General features: G+C 37.1%; 1 long non-coding RNA gene across 1 annotated transcript; it reads right to left on the reverse strand.

Moving 5' to 3' along the window:
* Nucleotides 1-13,046: 13,046 nt before the first annotated feature.
* Nucleotides 13,047-15,056, reverse strand: LOC143413954 (uncharacterized). Its single transcript, XR_013094516.1, has 2 exons — nucleotides 14,942-15,056; nucleotides 13,047-14,619 (listed from the first exon to the last, which is right to left on the reverse strand). It is a non-coding gene; the product is annotated as an uncharacterized LOC143413954 (long non-coding RNA).
* Between the last annotated feature and the right edge of the window lie 206 nt (nucleotides 15,057-15,262).

Genomic DNA, 15,262 nt, shown 5'->3' on the forward strand with positions numbered 1-15,262 from the left:
GAAATCCACGTTGATACACTCCAAGTACATCTTTTTCAGTGAGATTTGCTTTTTAAAGGTTTCCAATTTATTATTGTTCTCATCTGTTATTCTTTCCAACCCTATTTTGTGAACCCAGTTATTGAGAACTTCAGCTTTGTTTCTTCTTTGCTTTTTAATGGTTTCTGATTTACTTGTGTTCTTATCATCTGCTACAGTGCTTCTTTTTCCAACCTTAATGTTTAAATTTAATGCAACTAATAATAATCAATGACCAAGTGGAAAGTTTCAGTGTGCCTTTTAAGTTTACGTGGTAGTTACTGAGAAATAAAAGATGATTAATTTATGAATATGAGTAGTGGTCCACATGTTGCAAAAATAACTGGAAACATCAATAGATAGACAAATAATATATCAGGAAATGTTCTGTTCTATTCTGTTCACTGTACATTTGCTCTGTGCATATGCTTATTTTTTGTCATTTCATCTTCTATCATTTTGTTGCCCAAGTGATGTATACTGATTAACAGTTCTACTGCCACATAATGTTTACATGTCTGATTATCTTTATAATAACATCAAAACTATGCAATAAAGAATAAGTTATATAACTTGCCTTCAACTTTGCCATTTTCTTTAACATCCAGGGTGAAAACAATGTTTTTCTCTTGGACTCCATTTGAATTAAAGACCTCAATGCTGTATTGACCTGAATCATTCCTCTTCACGTTTGTGATCTTGAGTGTCCCGTTCATAAACTGTAGTCTGTTGTTAAATTCCTTGTCTATCATTATTTTTTCTTTCTTGAGATTAAACACAGTTATGTTCACCCTGGGAAGCACCTTCAAACACTTCACATCACGGCCACTAGCATTAGCCATCACATCACATTGGATATACACAGTTCCTTTAAGAAGAGGAGAGCATGGACATCTGTTTGCATTGAGATCACATGTAGTTTCATCAACTGGAAAGAAAGCTGAAAAAGATGCATTCAAAAGAACATGAGCTTATAAGAATCACACTACAAATGTGAATGTTTGGTGTTTTTTATGAAGACAATCTTACCATGAGTTCCTCCTGCTAATAACACAACAATAAGAAACTGTTCCATCCTCTTCATATATCAACACTGTGGATTTAATCTTAAAAGAATAAAGATAATAGAAAAATATTAACAAATGCTGAACCTCCTGTCAACCTCAGGCAAACTGACAACAAACAGTAGATGATACAGACAGGGTGTTTTCACAAGAGCAGGAAATAAAGTGACTCACTTCCACTTGCCCACACAAATAGAAGTGACATAGAGAGAAGTGAGGCAGGCTTTTGCTTGTGTGCTGTAATGAACTGATCTCAAGAAATATCCTCAAATGTTAATGAATCTTTTTCCCTCAACTGGTGTAATTTGGGGGAATTACCTATGCAATCTATAGACAATCTATAGACAATCTAGGCAATACTCTTTACTGGGGTAAAACTTTCAAGTGTCAATAAAGCCTTCACATATGGTCTTAATATATAAATTTTAAGAAAAAAAACAGGAAGTAATTCAAAATAGACCAGAGGTTTCTGTGGGGAGAGCTTTGTTGTTTCATGGTCTTTACAGTGTGTGCAGGAGAGACGTCTTTTTATGTTTGCAGGTTTGCGTAAGTTTGCTTTTTGAAAGAAAGAGAAATAAACAATAAAGAAAGAGTGTAAACTGTAAATACTAAATGGATGCAAATCACTGCCACAACATGAAACTGTGAAACAATGTCCTCTAGACAAAAACAAAAAACATATTTTTTTTTACCCATCAAAGCAGACAGACTCAAAAGTAATAGAACTTGCTTACAGTATTTGAATAAAGAAAACAAATGAAAACAATGCAAATTTAAATCTCTCTCCGTAAACGGCTCGTAATGTGTTTAGAATGAATGTGTAATAACACAGGTTTTCAGTGGTAAATAGCAGAATGTCACTGAATGTATTTAAATTAAACACTGCAGACTCTGCACACTGGAGGCTTTGCAATTTTTCACTTACTTTTGATTACTCTCAGTAAGCACGAGGAGTGATGGCGAACATGGATAGAAGAAGAATCATGATCAAGAAACATAGGATGTAAATGATATACTTATGTTGCAATGGATGCACACATCAGCAAAGCCTAAGTAAGCAACATATTCAATTCAATTCAATTTTATTTATATAGCGCCAAATCACAACAAAAGTCGCCTCAAGGCGCTTCACAGATACAGAGAAAAACCCAACAATTACATGACCCCCCTATGAGCAAGTACTTTGGCGACAGTGGGAAGGAAAAACTCCCTTTTAACAGGAAGAAACCTCCGGCAGAAACAGGCTCAGGGAGGGGCGGCCATCTGCTTCGACCGGTTGGGGTGAGAGAAGGAAGACAGGATAAAAGACATGCTGTGGAAGAGAGACAGAGATTAATAACAGATGTGATTCAATGCAGAGAGGTCATATATAAGCACTCTACTGGAAATGTGAAAAATCATCTAAGGAAATCATGGTTCACATACCCTAACTCCATCAATGCACTGAATACATCTATGAGAAAAGCAAACCCTGCATAAGTACTCTCTGCATTATAAAACAAAGCTGGAACCTTCAACTCTGAGGGGGTTGCAATGAAACTGTCCGAGTGTTATGGCAGGACTATTGTTTTACATACTTCCTCTTACTCTGCCTTAAAAATGGAAGTAAGAACTATGTTTATGCACACGTGTCGACAAAACGTCCTGTTTTCTCAAATAAGAAGTTGAAAATATATTGAGCATAGAAGATATAGAATTGAGATATGAGATATACAATTTATTCATTTCATACTCTTCAGTTTGAAAAAATGTAAACAGAGTAGTTAAGAGGACAATCCCAATAAAGGAAATTAAGTTTGGTATATGTCATTACAATTGATGTCATGCTGACAAAACCGCAGAGAAAAGACTGGAGGAACAGAAAGGAATCACAAAAGGGAACTACTGAACCCAAAATAATCCAAAACTCAGCACGAAACTAAAGAAACAAAAAACAAAGAAACCCAAAAAGTATCGGTGAATATGAATGAACAGAAGACCATAACCAACACAGAGTTAGAACAAATCCCTCGTCAAAACCACAAGAAATCATAAACTCGCAAAAACTCAAAGCATGGCGTTCTGAACTCAAGTGTTTAGTTTCTTGACTGTATCCCAAATCCCATATCATTTCTGCAGGAAGCCAGTGCGTGCATAGTTATACAAAGGTTTGATATTGTACAAGATCTCCAGCCTGGGCGATTCTTTTCCTTCACTGATGGCTTCCAACACATTATCCCCATCAAGCCTCTCAGTGAGGGACTCATCACAACCTGATAATCCCATTAGTGTGGGGTACCAGTCAGTAATGTGTACTGCTTTGCTCACCCTCCTTTTTGAGCGTAACGTGATCAGGCAGTTGGGCTGGAAAGGTCAGATCATGGATGGATTGTCAGATGAGTGTTGGAGTCCACTGTGCATTTTGTCATGTCTGTTTGGATTAAAGGGAGTGTATGGGGGAACTCTGCAGCACTGCAGACTGACACACGGGAGCTTTGTTAGAGGGGAATAAAGTGATTAAATGGCGTCCGAAAGGTCGATTTAATTAATTTTAAAAAGCCAGTGGGTGGTTAACAGTCTTACTTGAGTTGGGACTGAATGGAGCAGTGGAGGTAGTCTAAGGTCACCTAGATTAGCAAGGTTTCTGTGGAAGTACAAAGGAAGTAACTAAGAGAACTGAAAAAAGAACTGGTTAGCCCAAAACAGGCATTTGCAGGCAAGGTAACAGAAATGACTTAATGTTCCCTATTATGGCAACTATTGAGAGAAATATGTCTCAAACCTGAATGAATACTAATCACTACCCAGAATGTATTAAGTTCAAGTACTTTAAGCAGATCTGCCCCTGGTATTTATTCAGGTTTGGATGTATGCATTTGTAAAATATTTTTACATGTGGCCAAATTGCTTCAGATTTGTATGTGGATTGAAGCACGCACATGTGAGTCCTCAAAAGTTACACATGAATCATTGTACACATTTGTAAAGCCTAGTTTACGCTTGTGGGTCATATCGTACACATTTACAATGCTAATGAGACATATTTCTCTTAATAGACAATGATCCATGATCTATGATGAGAACTGCTGCAAGCTTCAATCTGAAATACTCCACAGTTGATTACAATATGCAAGGCAGGTGTGGAAAGCGCTGCTTGTGTGAGACAACACAGGAAGTCTGCACTTGTTACCAGACATGTTTAATTTCCTCGCTGATGTCAGCTTTAACTGACACCTTATAGTTTCTATTTGTTGTTGCGCCATCATCATTACTGGAACAACAGTTTATACCCCCGCACAAGGCCAAGGCATCCTCTCCCTTTCTGTTGTGTAAGCGTGTAGCAATTTCACCTAAAAACACTCAACTTTCTTACCTGTTAACCCTTCACACCATGGGATGCTTGTATCCTTCTAATGAGGAGTGTATTAACTCTATTATCAGTATAAATTGCAATTAATTTAAAAATGAAACATAATTAAACTTATTTCTAACAATTCCTTCCTTTCACAATGTCAGTTGTGAATCCCAATCATGCTTATCGTTTAACTCCTCCCTCCAGGATTCCCAGCCAGGTGTGATACTGAGCCTGAGGCCTTTCTCTCCTTAACTTGTACTGTGTCTCCCTTTCAGACAGGAGAGTTACCCTAAGAAGTTCAAAAATGTTGTTTAAGCATACTCAATAATTAAATCACTCACTGCCACCTTGTCCCTAAATGATGTCTCTACTGTTCTGTGGATCCTACCCACTCATCTTCATCTGAATCGCCACCCTTTTTATTATTACTGAGTCTTTTTCTTTCTTAAGCCTGTACTGCCTCTCCCTTTCAGACAGGAGAAATCTGTCTGATATAACAGCATCAATAACATTGTGATATTTAAAACATCCTAAAGGTATTTACAGTGCACTTTTGAAAGAAGGTTTAATCTGGTGGTTCAAAGCAAAATCATTTGTGAAATGACCACAAAATTCTTTTTAAGAGTTTCAAAGTGTCAGAAATCAGTAGATATAACAAAGGAACTTACAGCTAGTTGTTATATTTACAAGGGAAATGAGGATGATGCTCAAGTTTCTCAGGTGTTAGGAACTGGCATCACTGTATGAAGCAGTCTAGCTGCTATACAGAAGTGCAGGAGTCCAAAAGAATTTGTCAGTCAAGTAGCTGTGAAATTTGTATACTGAACCACTGCTGATAGTGGAGCCTGTCGCACAACATATTTGGGCATCCACTGTCAGCAATATGATCTTATGTCCAAAACTGTCTTTGTGATTTTGGAATGGACTGAATCGCTGCAGTCCTTTTTATACAGAGGGACTTACCATCTAATGTGATTACATGTCCCAAATAGGTTAATTACTCCGAAGCCCACTGTAATTTGGAGAGGCGCACTTTGTGACTGTTCTCAGTGAGGTGTTTTACAGCACTTTAGCAGGCCTGCTTATAAGGAGAACAGATTAATAAATGATGACATATGCAAAAATGTCTACCCCTCTGGAAGGATGAAACCTGACAGGTTTTCTTTAGGCGCCCTGGTTTAGGACATTTCATGTACATCCTGTTGAAGGACAGGACACCTGCCAATAAAAGTTGGATTTTTTTCCACCTGCTTAGGGATCATCAGATCACAGGTCAGGTACAGGCTAAGCAGGCTCATGATTGAGAAACTGATCAGAGCTGTAATGCCATGGTTCCTGTGACGCTTTAAACCATTTAAACTTGCTTGTATTCAGCATACTGTCTCTAAATCAGTGTGCAGTGAGACTCAGAGTGGTAAAAACCCTCATAAGATGTTGCAAATGGCCCCTTATGCACTTATTTGGCAGGTTAAGGAACCTAAAAAACTAAAAAAAAAAGCTACACCTCCATCCTCGCTGAGGCTCCAAACTTCCTGCGTCATTTGTGCTGTTGTAGTGTAGATCAGATTTGTTTTAGCTTTAAACCTTGAATCTTTTGAATAATTCAAGGCCATTAAGGTCAAACATGGCTAGATGACAAAAAGCAAACAACAAAATGTCACAGTTTTGAGTGTTCAGTTCTTACCAGAATGACTGTGGTAACAGATGCAAATGTTGATCTAAAACAGAAATAGTGGTTTTGTGGCTCCCATCTGTCTCAGTTTAGACCATACAAACAAGTATTTATTGCCATACAGACACACACAGGTCTTAAAAACTTTCTCTCTCCTTCTCGCCACCCATTTTGGTAATAAAGGCTTATAATCATCTAAAACACTCTTAGTTCAATCTAAGAAATGCAGTGAAGCTTGATTGAAATGTGTTACCATCACTTCCACACTCATCGCAATGTGAAGCCATGTCCTTATTTAAACATTGTTTTTGAGATGTTTTATTTTTTGGAGTTGTGGATTCCCTGGATCCCTCCCTGGAGCACTGTTTCACATGCTACTTTGTTAATGTTAAATATATATTACTCCAGTGTAAATAAAATGCACTGAAGTGTGATCTCCTGAGTCCCTCTTCCCATTAGCCTTGACAGATTCAGATCATGTGAGCAAAGTACATATACAAAATAAAAGTAAATACTCTGATGGCCCACCAGAGGGCTCCACTCACACCCAGGTCGGGAGGAGGGGTTTCGCTGTGTTCAGTTCATGTTTTGTGGTGAATAAAGTCAGAGGAAAAAACTAGAGCACCCGTGTCGTTTGTGCCTTCATCCCACAATACAGCCACACTGTGCTGCCATTTCACACTTGTCTAAATGTCATGCTTTGTCTCTGTAATGTTCCTGTTGTGAAGCTCCCCTCAGTTGCTCTCCTCTGGTTAAATCATCCGATACTATTTATATGATTTAGAGAAACATGATGCTTTGCATGTAGGTTTTGTGAAGCTTTGCCCTACAAGCACTGTTTTCATAATAATAAGTACACGTTTTTTTTAATAAGAAAGAAAGTAAGAAAGAAAGAATAAAAGAAAGAAAAATAAGAGTTTCTCTGACTCACTCACTGAACTTATTTGTAAGCAAATGCAATACCTCTGTAAACCAGTAGAGGGAAACCTGACACCAAAAAGTCTTACTGGGCAAACAGTTCAAATGACACATTAAATGACAATTTTCTGAACGGTTTCTAAATACAAAAATAACAGGAAACAACTATATTAAAGCTCCTGTTTTTAATACATCTCTTCTCACTGGTCAGTGTGTGCTGATGCAGTCAGCAGTGTCAGAGTGCTTCCTCACTAGTGACAGTTTAAGGAGAAAGAGTGATTATTCATAAACAGTTAAAATTACACCAAAAAACATCCTCTTCCTTTGTACGTCAAAGTAAAAATTATAATGAATTGTTAATGCAGGGAGTAATCAAGTAATGCAGCATTATTTTTAAGGAAAATAGCGAGTAAAGTGTAATATATTATTTTTTTTGACTTATGACTCTAACAGTCTACATCAAAATCTATACAGGGGCTGTTTCTAATACCACCGGGGTAATTAAAGGACTCCTAATAGCATCAACTACAGTCCAAACACAGGTTCCTTCAGACAAACTCTCCTTTACACAGATGCAAACAGGCGCACCCTACACTGACCACGTTTCCTGTTCGTGACCAGTTTCACATCACAACATGCAAATTTAGATCTGGTAGGATGTGACTACTTTCACAGTATTTCAGTACTAACTGAAAGCATTTGTCATTATTGCCATTTCTTGTTATTACTGATCATCTTCAGATAAGAATGTGTGAACTCAGACCAGGCAGGATGTGACTAGAATAGAAATGCAGAGAAAGAAGCAATAAATGTTTAATTATTTTAAAACCTTTTTTTTTATCAATTATGTTGATGAACAATTGAAGTGAAAAAGACTCCAAAGAGATGAGAAACAACTAATTAATGGCATCATTCAACCATAGCAAAGTCATCAGTATTTATAAATATATGTCTGTGCAAAAGCAAACTGTATTAATATATAGTAAATTAAAATTCAGCAAATATAAAACAGAAGCTTTATTTTTAATGTCATAAAGAGATTTTAACACCAAGAATAATGGCACTGTCACTACATTTATGCTTAAATGTGTCTTTGGTTGTTTATCTAACATATGAACTGAACAAAAAAAAATCTGCAACATGATTACAGACACGGGACTGGGCTCCATAAATGTTGTTCTGCCTTTGAACATTTCTTTGATATTTGTACTGATGCTGATTTAAAAAACACTAGCACCTCTGAACAACAACAAAACTGTGTTAAACTTGCCCCAGGGGTATTGTAAGTCCAAATAAACTACAACAGTGTTGAACCTGTGCTGCCCCAGTGATCCCAGCCTGATGACCAAGTATCATAAATGCTGTTGGAATTATTATCTCTATAACAGGTAGTTTGACAGTGCTCAAATTTAATATACTCTAATGTTTTACTGTGTGATATTACTTGAGATGCTATGATTTGGCGCTACATAGTGACATCTGATCTGAACTGTATTTAAATTATGAAGCAAAAAGTGTTATGCAGCAATGAAACTAAATAACATGAAACAAAATGTACTTTGTTACGTCAAGTTCAAATTAAAAGAGAATTACAATCATAAACTTTGTTCTAGCAGAGGTTCATAGCAGGAACATAAGACTGGATGCATTAAAGCAGAATTCAAAATGTGGAAGAACAGTGAAATGTATGAAATTCAATATTTATGAGCTTTGATAATTTGTCTGATAGGAAATCTCATTATTTAATAGACCTTTCAGTATCTCGACATCACCTCTGTGGACCTTCAGCGGTGTAGTCTGTGTAAAAATGCTGATCACTTTAATCACCTGATTTTATGCATGCTGACATACAAACAATCGTCTCCTGTTAGTTCCTACCACAGGTAGATATCCTCTGCTCTATGTAGACATTACTGACATTGTTCCTGACTGAGCAGACCAGATGAGATGAGACATGTTGTTTCAGAGTGATGTTGTTAGTCTCATTATTTCCAGAAAGGAGCTGAGCCTCTGTCAGTGTGCAAAGTTCACCACAAAGAACTTCACACTATATGGCCCCACAATATAAGAAAAGACCCACCAGTAACAGCTCTCCTTACTAAATAGTGACTGAGAAAGAAGAGCATTTTTTATTACTTTAAATGAAAACAGCGCAAATCATGATGTATGTACAAAGGAAAGTATAGCATTAAAACAAAATTATATATACACTTTAAAAAGACAGGAAAAAAAATACCTTTTTTCAGATTGAGCAACAAAAGAAACTAAACAGAGGGAAATCCTTTTGACAGAGTTACTAGCATCCTGGTAACTCATATAGTGGTTAAGAGGTGGAAAGTAACAGAGTAAAAATACTTTGTTACTGTACTTAAATTTTTTTTCTGAGAACTTTTACTTTTACTCTCTACATATTTTAACATATATCTGTACCTTCTTCTCACACAGACACACTAGGGTAGCTGTCCATAGCACTAACACCCATGGTGTAGCTGTCTATGGTGCTGAAGTACATGGATGCATTGGTGTAGCTATCCATTGTGCCAAATCACGCAGATCTACATCAGATCTAGAACAATCTACATGGCTATCCGTGGTGAAAACACTCACTGTTGCTTTAAATAGCTAACTCTATGCACTACAAACCACCTACCTTGGGATAGCCAACCAGTCTGTAAGGGTCACCTCTAAAGCATCAAATCCACAGCAACAGTGGGTAGCTCTTCCCAACAGTCTGCGGTGCCGAATGATTTTAATGTACAGAAAGGGTTTTTTTTTTTGTTGTTGATGTTTTTTTTTTATATATGGCTGTTTTGAAATCACAGGGGTACAGAGATGAGCGATTGGAGTGGAAAACAAAGCTCATTCTTGGGTGGAAGGCATCATGTTTAGTTTTATGAAGTTCATGAAGTTTTTCACTCTTGTTAGACTCAAAGAACACACTGAACTCATAATTATAAGAAGAAATGTGGGGGTGAAATGTATGTTTTATATTTAACTAATAATAATGAACTTCACTCAATACAGACGTTATCATAAGCAACAGTAACGCATCTGTAAACCAGTAGAGGGAAACGTCACACCTTTTCATACTTATCTGTTCACTTCTTACCTTTTCTTGAACAACTGTTTATCAAAATGGCAGCAAAGGCTTAAAAAAATTAATTTGTGGAGGACATCAGAAGGACAGTTAACTGAAATGTTTTAAATACAGAACAAGAAAAAACTCAATTAAACTTCCTACTTTAATTCTGTCAAATGTTTCATGTCATTACTGATTAAAATAATGATACTGAAAGGCCTACATCTGTAATTAGAATCATATGAGACAAATACATGAGTATATAATTGTGTAAAATTGTGAGGTTTCAACTAGTTTAAAATGGATAGTTACATATTTTCTATGGCTATGCTTATATTCAAGTATTAAAAATAACCGCAAATAATATTCTTGTTAGGACTTTGAGTAAAGTAAAGTAAAATTGTATTTATATAGCACCTTTCAAGACAAAAGATCACAAAATGCTTCACACAGAAATACCAAGGCATAAAACAAAGACAGATAGAAAGTTAACCAAAAGCAATTCTAAAAAGATGAGTTTTTAGTTATTTTTTTAAAAAAGACTACTGAGTCCACAGATCTTAAGCTCAGAGGGAGAGCGTTCCACAGTCTGGGGGCCACAGTGGCAAAGGGTTTCTCAGGGTGAAGTTTTCCCCTGTCTCCCTTAGTTCTCCGTCTTGTATGCTGTGTGTGCGGTGTTTTGAACAACCTGCAGACACTCAAGGGAGTTTTTGCATAGACATATAAACAGTGAATTACTATGGTCTAAACGTGATGAAATGAATGCATGTGTAACAATCTCCAGCTTGGTGTGAGATACAATAGGGCTTAATTTAACAATGTTTCTTAGATGATAAAAGCAAAACCGAAGCAGAAATTTGACATGAACATCCAAAGTGAGAGCCAAGTTAAAAGTTTACCTCTAGGTTGCTGATAGACAATTTCACAAATGTCAAAAGGGGACCAAGAGCTTTCATTGTCTTAGGTGCAAATCTGTCAGGAGCACATTCAAGGACTTTAGTTTTTCCTTCATTAAGTTGAAGGAAGTTGTCAGCCATCCAACCTTTAATGGAGTCTAAGCACTGATTTAGAATCTACAGCTTAGAAACATCTTGGGGCTTAAAAGAAATGTATAACTGTATGTCATTTGCATAGCAGTGATAGCAAATGTCCTTAAAGGGGTCAAAGTATGCTGAAGAGGAAGTAGATATATTAGAAACAATAAAGGTCCCAATACAGAACCACGTGGCACACCATAGGTAATGGAAGTGGAAGATGACCTGTACTTAGAAACCACCAAAGAAAAATAATTAAATAATAATATGGTCCATCTTATTTATTTCATACTATAATGGACTAAAACACAGTTCAGACTGTTTATTGAATGCATATGGGCAAAATCTTGGAGAAGCTAATGGCTCTGCAATGGGAATTGAGAGACCTGGTGACTAGTAATGGAGATTAGACCAACTGTAAAATTGGATGCAGTTTGTTCGCACTAACCAAAACAACTACCATCCTCAACTCATGCGGCCCCCCTGGCGCCAGCTGGTTGCTCAAGGCAAAAACTGGCAGAAATAACAAAATTCTCCCTTAGATAACAAGATTGTTGTTCTGACTCTCTTTCCCCCTCCCTTAAGGCCACCCCACGTCGACCAAAGATTGTTGACTTTTGCCTAACTGGGTGAAGGGACACTTTCTCTCAGCTGAACACGGAACACACACACACACACCCAATTTCCTTCAGGGCCAACCTTGGACCTGGAACCAGGATTAATACAATTTTATTGCATTGAATTGAGTTCAGCCAGAATTTAAAAACGGAACTCTGAAATAAAAGTAGGATTACTGCCTGTGACCATTTTATCCTTTCTATGCAGTAAATCATAACCAGCACTTCCTGTGACCTTCTATTGTTGGTGCACTGTTTCTGTTGCTTTACCGGGGAAACAAACACACACACACCCAAGGTAAACACAAATTTTAGCTTTGTCAAAAAGAAGAAGCATGAATTTTCCCTTCCTGTTTATGGGAAGTTTCCTTTCCTATTTCACAGGGTGATGATTGTAGATTGAAGTTATTGACATATCTAGTGTGGTCCTTACTAAAAATGTGCAAGTACACCACTTTAAGGAAAATAATGGGATAAAAATGGTTGCAGGAATAAACCAATGCAAAACAAGTAAAGCAAAATAAACCGTTAAGGTATAAGTGCAGGGCAACATGAGAGGAGCACAAACAAGAGGAGTGTAGTGTGAAAAATTGAGCTTGGTGTCATAACAGGAACAGAGAAAAAAAAAACACGAGTTTGTGAACAACCTTTTTCTAAGACGTACGTAAACCCAGGTAATTGTGATAATGATGACTAATAATGAATAATAATGAGGGTTTTTTTCTTTAAATGGCCAGCCATCTCATGGTAGACTGAAGTGATATAGCTCAATCACCACTAATGTTACAACTTTCAAGATGAGCTAAACAAATTTCTGATGTATTTTGTGATAACAACCATCTTATAAAAAGTGCACAACAGCGGACCAGCAGGTTAACAATCCCCCTGTTCTGAGGCTGAAAAAGCCTGGAAGTGTCCCTCTGTTTACTAATATCAGTGGCCAAATCCAAGTAAAATCCAACTTGCAGCAATTTGAAACATGTTTAGATGAAAAAGTGACTCACACACCTGTCCTTTATGTAATTTGAACATCAGTGTTTTTAATGAGGACACTTGCCAACTAACGGTGAATTGTTGATATCTGGATGTCTTATAAACATCCAAGTGTTCAGCCTTTTTACTTTATTTGTGTTTTAAGGATTCTTCGTATTATTGTAGGGTCTTTACCAAATGATATAAAGCTCCTTGAGGCAACATGTTGTAATTTGGTGCTATATAAATAAAACTGAATTGAGTTGGATGATCTGGTCCAACTTCTACCAAGTCAAAAACAAGTCAAATTCAAATGGAAAGAGAAAAATACAATACAATACAATACAATACAATTTTATTTATATAGCAAGTTTAAATTCAGGGGGTACACCAAAGTGCTTCACAGTAAGGAATAAACAGTAAAATGATTACACTAAACAGTAAGTCATTAAAACAAGGTAAAATAGAGAAACAAACAAAGGCATTATTAAGTAGGGGTAGGGAGAATTCATGACAATCCAGAGAAATGAGTAACGATACAGCAGTTAGTGAGCGGTGAGAATTAGCAAGTTGGAAAAGCCAGGTTGAATAGGTAAGTTTTCAAGTGTGCTTTAAAGAATTGAATGGACTCAGAAACATGAATGGTAGCAGGAAGACTATTCCAGAGGTTTGGCGCTACAGAGGCAATGGCACAATCACCCGTAGTCACTGACCAGATGATAACAAAGAACAGCTGGGAGTATAAAGACTGAGGAGGTTGGTGAGATAGTCGGGCGCAAGGTTGTTTAGGCATTTGAAAGTAAGCAGCAGAACTTTATAATCAATACAAAATTTAATAGGCAGCCAATGTAAGTCAGAGAGCACAGGAGTAATGGAGGCAAACTTTCTAGTTCCAGTTAGAAGACGAGCTGCAGCATTCTGAACAAGCTGTAACCATTGGAGGTGAGCGAGCTGGAGTGCAGAGTAGAGAGAGTTACAATAATCTAATCTGGAGGTCACAAAGGCATGTATAAGTTTTTCAAGATCTTTGTACGGTATTAGAAGTTTGACCTTGGAAATTTGGCGCAATTGGAAGAAGCCAGATTTAACCACAAAGGAAACCTGTTTATCCAGTTTAAATGAACTATCCAGGAAAACACCTAGATTACTTACAGTATCGTTAAGAAGCAAGCAAAGGGACCAAATCAGGCAGCTAGCTGATCTTGTGGAGTGTGACTATCAAACACCATAATCTCAGTTTTCTTCTCATTTAAAATGAGAGAATTGGCTGACAGCCACTGGGAACTCTCTCAAGCTGTCAGACAAACGATTCAATGAAGCTGGCAGGTCATCAGACAATTGGAAATGGATTTGAATGTTGTCAGCATAACAGTGGTAGGAGATCTGATACTCCAAACAGTAGAGGGCCCAGCCTGCCGAGCACACTGGCGCCATCTTGGATTAACGATTAGATCCTCCCCTCAATAACCTAAATAACAATGTTCTATGAGAGCTTCCACAGAATATATGCAGAAAGCACTCACAGTATTTGTGCAACATACTAAATCAAGAGATTGGAAGTGCAATGAAAGTAAATATCAGTAAGTATTTATATCAGTAAGTATCACCTTTGATAGTCTATTTTTCTGATGGGAAATCACATTTAACGAAAAATAGTTAGACATCTTGACAGCAGCTCCTCACTGATCAGCTTTCAGCTGTGCAGTCTGTGTATAAGCACTGACCACTTAAATTACATGGCTTTATGGACGTTGCCATACAAACAAGCATTTCCTGTTGGTTCCGTCTGCCGAGGACGCTTTGAATACTTGACTTTGCCAAACTCTAGTTCAGCTCTTCTCTCCAGTTGTTTCGCCTGCCGTTTCACAACCCTGATATCAGCAAAGATTTCTTCCTGGTCATCTTCTTCCTCTGAGGAATAGCAAGTAGAGCGGTGGGCCGGCAGAAAAAGTTGGTTAGTTTTATCACAAAGACTGGAAATAATGTAAAATGATTCACACAAAATATGACTTTTGAAATGGGTTCATTAGCAAGCTTTAGACTTTATGGTAGGGCAGATCTGTCTTCTGTGATAAAGGTAGCTGGTTAAACACTATCCACGTATCTAACTGGCATATCTTGCTAAGTCATCAAAAAAGTTTCATTTAAAAATTTCCAATAATTATTTATTTTTATAAAAAGAGTAAAAAGCAATCTGAGCATTGTGAGTGAGGAAAAAGATGAAGTTTTGTACCTTTTTGTTTTTTATGTTTGCTGTTTTTCTTTTTCCGCTGAGCACAGATGACTGCTATACCCACAAGTAAGAAAATGATGAGCGTCGTGAGAACACCAATTAGTGGCAAATTTCCTGTTTCATAAATTTTTAAAAAAGAGCTGTTATTTGAGTCAGAAAACACGATTTTATGAAAAAATTAAATGGGGATAAATAAGAAAATGACACCAGTGGATGTAGTTAGTTTTCAATTTCTAATACACCATATGTCATCACTTATGGCAGCTCCGTTCTCCTTACCCTTAAAAATCTGTGCTGGTTCAACACACTGGGTGTTACTGG

This window comes from Maylandia zebra, linkage group LG2 (genome assembly GCF_041146795.1).
Source record: "Maylandia zebra isolate NMK-2024a linkage group LG2, Mzebra_GT3a, whole genome shotgun sequence".
In the NCBI taxonomy this organism is placed as follows: Eukaryota; Metazoa; Chordata; class Actinopteri; order Cichliformes; family Cichlidae; genus Maylandia; species Maylandia zebra.